Genomic DNA, 8,279 nt, shown 5'->3' on the forward strand with positions numbered 1-8,279 from the left:
CCTTCTGAAGTAAAGAGCCCTCAGCTCTAGATAAGTTCATGAAGAGCCCTCACCCTACATCATTTTCAGAACACAAATGAGCTAGCTCGGATGCGGCCTTAAAACCAGTAGGTACGTACGTAACGCTGCTGTCCTTGGTTCAATGACTAGTACTAGTGGCTGTGTTGCATGTTCAAGTTATCAGAAATCTCCATTCAAATGCGAGATTCGTTAGTTGGATGATAAAACACTGAAACAGGAAGTCTTGGATCGCCGCTCAACCCATGCATTACTGTGTGGAATGAGTCCTCCCTGGTGGTGGGTCCAGCGGGAGGCTATGGCCTAGTCGCCCGCCATATATTCTTATGGCCTAGAAAGACGGCTGACCCTATGTAACCGTAAGGCAGGTGGAGTGCCCCGGAGTGCCCCGTGCTTTCTCTCTTTTCGGGGAATCTGTGCGAGTCCCCCCGGCCTTACCCTTTGGTGCCGACGAAGCCTTTTTCCTCTCAAGAAACTGCCATAAATATCCCAGCGGCTTCTTGGTGGATCCCTTGCCGGATGCGTGGGAAAATTCATTGCGCTCTCGAAACGGAGCCTAGCGTTAGCGGGTTCTAGCAAAGGGCCAAGAGCCAGAAACCGGCATAGCTGGCTAGCCTACTATTATACCCAAATTTCCAACTAGAAAGAAAGGAGGGGTTGCCGGGAAGTATGGGAGCGGAGCCCTCTGCTTTTCCTTCTCTAGCTTCTTCAGATCAATCTCACTATCGTGTGGGTGCGGCCTGCCGGCCAGCCGAAGAAAAGCCGCATCCACTTCATGTAGGAATTCTTTTCAGCAGTCGTTGTGGAAACTGCTTTTTGTTTTGCAAGGTGGCAACGGCAAGCTTTTTAGCCGGATAGGAATCTCCGCTTGGCCAACATGCATGAAGGGCTAGCAAGAAAACTTTTTGCTTGCGAGGTGGCAACGGCAAGCTTCTTAGCCAGGTGAAAATCTCCTTCTGGCCAACTTCCATGCGGCTAGCGAGAAAACTCTTGAAAGTGGCTGGGGCTCTGGTTAGCAGCTAGGCTAGCAAGAAAACTTCTTGCTTGCAGGACTTGCCAGCAGAAACCCTGCATTTCGAAAACGCTCTGTCTATCCCTGAGCCTGCTTTAGGCGAGGAACTGGAGCTCCCTTCCGTCCAATCCAAGGTAGTGTAGCTAGTCGTCACGTACATCACCGGAAGAACTATTTTCGACTGGTTGTAAGCTTCAAAACATGAAAGGAGGACATTCATTTCCCCTGACCTGGGGCTTGAAACCAGGAACGGGCGAGTCTGGCATCTGATAGGCGCCTGGCATATTGATCCACACAGAACGGTGAAACCTTTCCAGACCATCAACGCGCGAAGCAACTTCCTCCAAGACCTAAAGGTTGGAACGGTTGGATTGTACGTGTCTAAATTCACGGAAGACGAACTATATTCATCGTCTTTGAATGTCGAAGACACGGGTTCGATTCCCGTGTTGGGATAACCCGCCAACTGCCATGAATATCAAGAACAGACCTCGTGTTGGCTTTGCCAACGCCTGTAATTTTCTAGGAAACCCTTCAATTCATCATGGCTCGCCGTCCACTGGAACAATTTGCTATTATTCCATCGATTCCCCAACGGATACATCAATTTCGAACATCAAGGAAAGAAAGCATACCGTACACCACCCCGGACTGCCCACCCCAATTATTGTGGTTTCTAAGATATCACACTAATACACGTCTCGAAATTTCGATCGATATTCGTTCCGCTGATTATCCTTCTCAAGAACGTAGATCCAAAGTAGTTTATAATTCACCAAGCATTCAATATAACTTATGCATTCGTGCTCAAATCGGTGTAGATGAAATTACTTCTGCAAGTTTGGTAATCAGTACATCTCCATCAGCCGGCTGGTGGGAGCGAGAAATGTGGGATACGTTTGGTTTTTATTTATCTAATTATCCCGATTCATGCTGTACATTAACCGATTATGGTTCTGAGGGTCATTCATTATGAAAAGACTTTTTGTCAAGTGGATATGTGGAAGTGTGTTACGATGATTCGGAGAAGCGTGTGGTTCCCGAACCGATGGAGATGGCTTAAGAATTCCGCTATTTCGATTCGGCCAGTCCTTGGAAAGGATGGCGGCGACTCTTGGTCGTTATGATATTTTGCTGCTTTGGAGGGGGGGGTTCCAGAGGAAAAGATCCGAAGGCCCCTTCCTCCGCTTCACTCGTCACTAGAACACAAGCTGGGCGGCTGGCAATCGCCGCACTCCGGTCCATACTGGCGGCGGATCCCCTGCCTCTATTGTGTTGGCTTCTAGCGGTGACTGCTACTATTATTGCCGACGCGGTGGGCGCTCGCACTGCTTCTTGCGATAGGGGGCAAGATCCCACCGGCAATGGCAGCCGGCCAGGCCAGGAGGCCCCGGAGGGCGACGACCCGCAGGAACCCGAGGCGACGCCGCAGGAAATCGCTCGCCTCGTGCAGGAAAATATCGCCGAGGATAGGCGAGGCGTCGATAGTATAGTGGAAGAGTTGCGGTACAGGGGGGAGACGGCAGGGGTAAGCGAGCTCGAGAATCTAAGGTCAAACCAGGCTTTCACTAACCTGGCGCATTATACTCTTCCTAGCGTTGAGCTATCCGCCACGGGGCAGGATAATCCTGAGACCCGGCAACAGGTGGAGGCGATATTATCTTCCTCCGGGGCGGCGCGCGCCGGTTTGACCGAATTTATCGGGGGACCTTTGCCCGAGAGCCAAAGCCAAATGCTCCGGGTGCTGGAGCCAATAGTGGAGAATGTCGACCAAGCTCTACGCGGGTACGAGCAGCTCTTCGGGCTTGAAGAAATAGTATTCCCGCCGGATACGGACACCGACGAGAGCAGCTCCGGAGATTCAATGGACACAGATTTTGATATCTGAAATGGGCGGGGCGAGTTTTATTAAACCGCTCTTTGGAAATCCCTTACCGCGCAAAGCAGTTCAACGATATACTAATTTCCAAGCAGGAAGCAGAGAGACTCGGAAGAGTCTGGTATAACGATGGACGCTTTACGTATTCCATTCATGTTCATTTTCTATCCACCGGATATTTGTATATCCGAGTGTTTGTATTTTAGTTGGAAAGTCAAGCTCCAACAAGGCAGATGCATGATGAACGCTTGGCAGCTTGTTAGGGCCGTACGCAGAAGGAAAAACCCAGATTGCGAGATACGCCTACCATAAATCAATTGCTTCGTCATTGTAGAGAGGCAAAACGTCGCAAAACACGTACTTGAGCTTCGAATTAATGTCTTTAAAAGTTTGGGGTACGCCCGCGTGTTTCGACAAGAACACTAAAAAAACCTAATCTAGCTTCATGCAAGATAGCCAAAGTACGTTCAAGCAATCGAAGGAATATAATTGCTCACACTCCTGGCGAGGGTCATAATTCGTAGGAGCATCCTGCGGTTATGGTTAGAGGAGGTAGAGTGAAAGATTTGTCAGGTGTGAATTACCATCGTATTTGAGGAGTCAAAGATTCGTAGGGAATACCGGGTCGAAAATGAGGCAGATTGAAATATGGTACAGAAAAACCTAAAAATTCGATACGAATAAAAAGGTCAAATCAGGGAATGGTTGCTTTTTTTGCTCATCATCCCTGGACTGGTTTAACCCCCCGGGAAGACTTTCAGAACGACCGGTGGGAACTTTCGGAACAGAAAGCCATCCGCTTTGATCCCATTGCAACTATTTCTGCGCCCATCTAGCAGGGCTTTTGTCATCCAGACCCAGGGGGGGCCGTAGGGAAAGCACATACAATTGCTCGGAAAGATTAAGCTATATCTGGAAGGTGGGTGGTAAACAAAGAAAATTAATCAAGAAATTAGTCAACTTTTGTATGATTGATGGTAAGAGAACGAAATCTCGTGTTATTGTTTCCTAAACTTTTCCTCGTCCTTTTTGAACTAAACCCGATGCTCATGTTATCACACTTCCGGCTAACGCCATAGGGAATGTCAAGCCTACTCGCGAAGTCAAAAAAGTAAGAATCGCAGGGACTACTCACGATGTACCCAAGATTATTGCCAAAGAACGTCAAGAAACCTTAGCTTTTCGTCGGATCATGGAAGCAGCTGTCAAATGCCGTACTATGAGCGGAAATAGCTAGAGCTTGGATTAATGTTTATCTGCTGAGATACCGGATGCTTATTGAGGAAAGGGAAATGTTCGTGAAAGAAGGGATGATCTTCATAAACCGGCGGAGGCCAATAAGAGTTTCGCGCATTATAGACGGTGGCGAACTATTGAAAACATGTAATGAGCTAGGGTCAAGAGCCGTTAGACACTTTAGCAGCACACACCGTCGCAGGATTGAGTAATTGGTGATTCATCAGTGGAAAATTACGGGTTTGACTTCGGCGGAGAAGCCTCGAGCGGGGGGGCAACAGAAATCCCCCCTCCCGGCTTTTCCTTCCTCTTTACTATTGGGTGGGTGCGGCTAGCAAAGATGGCAGCTGAATTCTCCAGTGAGTCGAGCAGCAGGCTACAGCCGAAAGAACCGGCCATGCCTGCTAGCCCTAGACAGATGAAGAACAGAGCGGGAGTCAATGGGGGCGAGGGCGAAAGTCAATGGTGGCGGGGGCGGATGAGAACAGAGTTTTTTCGAGAGGAGGCGAGAGTCAATGGTGGCCCCCCTCAGATGAGAACAGAGACGAGAGGGAGTGAGAGCCAACGCTCCCCCAACATGATTCAACAGATACGAGAGTTCCATGAAGGGGAGTGAGAGCCAACGCTCCCGGATTCCCGAGAATGAGAACAGAGACGAGAGGGGCTTTATGCCGGCTGGCTTTATGCCTCCTCGCCGGAGTGAGAGCCAACTTCAACTATTGGGTGGGTGCGGCTAGCCGGCCAGCCGAAGAAAAGCCGCATCCACTAGAATAAATACGCAATTCTTACGCAATTCCTTACGAAATTCTTCCCAGCACTACATTCTTATGGTTGGTAGCATAATTACCGTCTCTTGCCAAAGAGGCGGCTTCCAAGAACTCGTTCGGGAGTCTTCTCTCGAAGACACCCTAGATCTTTCACTCAGTGAGAAGGAGGATCTTCTCCGCTTGGAGCTTCGTAATCTGATCGTACGCTCTATACATCACACCGTAGCGGAACTCAGCACGAGGCTGAGGCCGCTCCCAGGTGCGAGGTACGGAAGGTACGGAGACAAGAAGGTCCAATGGCGACGCACCCTCGATCAACCCTTTACAAACACGTCCTATCGGAGTAAGTAACCCTAACGGGTAAGGTAGCCCGACTTTTCTTTTATGCGAAGCTACTATGCGAAGCAACCGGACATTTGATTTCGATTTGGAACTCATAACCGAACTGTCTCATGCTGTTTCAATAAGCAGCCAGCTCTTGACTCGACGGAGGAGGTGGGATTCGAACCCACGATGCTACGCGCATACACGATTTCCAATCGTGCTCCTTCGGCCACTCGGACACTCCTCCTCACTTGCCAGAGAATGCCGGCCGGCAGCGTGGTCTCATCAAGAAAGCCGTATTTGACCACTTCAACGCCAAAGGCAAAAACACGCTAGCCCGAAACGGGATTGCTGTCCATGAGACGAACAACTAGATTTGGATAAGTTTGGACATTCGTTTAGTACGAACTAGATGAAACAGCGTTGGGCTAGATTGCGGACAGAGTAAGTGTGGCGAGAGAGTTGATTACCTTTGACATGCTGCTGTTCGAGTCTCTTTCATGGCGACGCCTTGCCATTGTTTCCCTCTCGATCGTGGTGGCCTAAATTCGCGAGTCTCCCGCGATTGATTGATTTCTTTCATTTTGCGAGTTGATTGAATTCTTTATTTCCCAATTTTCGAATTGATTGAATTATTCATCAACAAGGACCCCGTTTTTCTCCGTGCCTCGAAGTTTCCTCCGCTTCTTTTTCCGCGCTCGCTTCGCGAGCTGGCCTTCATTCATCACCTCATTGTTCGTTGCTAGCGGGCGAGTTGTTCCTGAGGAAAACGGGAAATTTCAAGATTTTTCTTTCTCTTTTGTGGATGTCCGAATTACTTACCGGGTATGCAGAATTCTCTCCAACTTTCTTTGGCGAAAGCTTCCTCCTTAGGCGGGAGAGGTGAGTCGTCTTTGGTAGGTGGGAGAAATCGCGATCTCTACGATTGATTTTAGCGGGAGCCTACGCCACGGCTATGATGCAGTAGTTACCTCGGCTTGATTTAGGGAAGGCGTTTACAACCTTTGATACTAATGACTTTCAAGCTCCCGACGTTGTCGGGCACTTTTGGGAAAGTGGAGTTCGAGTTTACCGATTCTTCAGTGAAATACCCCGGAAGGCCCGTGGGAAAGTCAAGTAAGGGTTAGTCTTTTCTTCGAGTGTCGCTTCCTTTCCTTTCTCAGAAACACATATAGAATCCGGTAAAAACCGACAATCTATTTTGTACCTATACATTTGTGGAAAGTGCAAACGGGAATTGGTGGAAATGAAATACCTATTTCGACCCGATATTCCTAGCGGAAATACGCCCGACCTGATATTATTAAAAACTCTTTCGAGAGCGTAGAATGGCGAAGACCAGAAACTGCTTAAGGATCACTACTAACATCCTTTGTGACATCATGATAACCTCGCCGCCCCGCCGCCCAATTTCCCCAGATATCATCGACATGTAATGGCCATGTTTGACTTGTAGGACGAGGGGGACTTGAGGAACGGGCACCAAATCATGAGAAATGAGATGGGCCGTATTCTCACCTGAGATACCATGCATCGAGCCACAACGGCCTGGATAATACTTTGGGGATCCCATGCATCGAAGGACACATCAGCGTTTTCGCCTAACCATGGATCCCAAGTATCAGGGAAGTCCTTGAGTCGGAGAAAAAAAAGGCGGATGCCAAGCGTTACAAGGTCGACGCGGTTACGGACACCACGATACGGGGGTGGGTGCCAAAGGTTGGGTTACCGGTGCCTTACTTCGGTCGGAAAGAAGCTCCCTCCTTTTCAACGAGCTCGCATCGCTTTCTTCGCTCTGACCCTTTGAAGTGCATGGCCCGAAGCCTGAGCGTCGGTTTTGAAAATGCAGCTGAGTCTAGCACTTGGATGAAAAACCTCGAAGACCTGCGGGCGAAGCCTCGTTCTTCGAACCTTTGAAAAAAAAAAATAGGCTAGGGACGGAGTCGAACCGTCATTCCAGGATTTGCAGTCCAATACATTGCCATTATGTTACCTAGCCAGCAGAACGCTCCCCTCGTTTCCAGAAAATGAACGGAACTTCTTATTTATGAAGCATCTAGAATAGTGAATTCTCGGGCACTCGACCGATTCCAAATGAGGGTTGGCGAAGAATGAGCCGGGCGAATTAACCCACTCCGTGGGCTCTGGGTAACCGGCGACTAATTCTTGAACGCTATGCGTTCACGATGAAAGGCAGGCGCGAAGCGCGGGTAAAGACTGCAGCAGGGTTTTCCACTATATGCTCTACTATATGTGAATCAATAAATCGAAGGAGATCGCTCTATTTCTCAAGACCTACTAGACCTCGCCGCGCTCGGTAAGGAAGAACAGTAAAATGTGCCTGGCAAGGCTTCGGTGTATAAAACCCGGGAAAGGCGATGCCGCTCATGAATCTTCGAAGGTCAACAGGCACCCGCCAGATGCCGTCTCGACCGGCCGAAGAGAAAGAAAATGAAGATTCTGCCGGTTACTACCTACTGGCCCGGGTTTTGGCTCTTCCGTCCAGAAGCTGTGGCTCCTGTGCTCTATCAATTTTCTCCTTTCCGAACTTCTCTATAGAAGATCGCTGGCAGCGCCCACTTGTTCGCTGCGCAAGCATGTTCCTGTGTGTGACCTTGCTCGCTTCGCTGACTAAGACGTTGCCACATCACATATATCAAATCCTCCAATCCAATGCCGATAAGTTTTGATTCGATTTTCCACCGGGCGGATTAGGAACACGCCCTTCCCTTATATTATTATTATTACTCCACCATGAAGCCAATTGATATTCATTTGCCAATCCAACACGTGATCTTATCAGAGCCAATCGAATCTAGGGATCCTCAATCAATGCCAATCGATCCTATCTCAGGATCTTGGGAGTTTGCCAATAGCTCACTCCAGGTGTTTACGCCAATAGCAACCTCTTGTATGGGAATATGCATCTCCGGGACCTTTGGGTGTTTCCTTCCCGGGGTTTACTTGGTGTTCACCTCTGGTGGGTGGGAATGGGGAATAGCCCCGGTGTGGAGAGAGCTAAACCCTTCACTTCGTGGGGGTT

At 49.1% G+C, this 8,279-nt stretch overlaps 1 non-coding gene across 1 annotated transcript; it reads right to left on the reverse strand.

Moving 5' to 3' along the window:
* Window positions 1-5,399: 5,399 nt before the first annotated feature.
* TRNAS-GGA (transfer RNA serine (anticodon GGA)) lies at window positions 5,400-5,483 on the reverse strand. The gene has a single exon. It is a non-coding gene; the product is annotated as a tRNA-Ser (tRNA).
* Window positions 5,484-8,279: the final 2,796 nt, after the last annotated feature.

Source organism: Dipteris shenzhenensis, unplaced genomic scaffold, assembly GCF_047967505.1.
Source record: "Dipteris shenzhenensis isolate YYH24624 ecotype China unplaced genomic scaffold, Dip_SZ_1.0 scaf0067, whole genome shotgun sequence".
Classification (NCBI taxonomy): Eukaryota; Viridiplantae; Streptophyta; class Polypodiopsida; order Gleicheniales; family Dipteridaceae; genus Dipteris; species Dipteris shenzhenensis.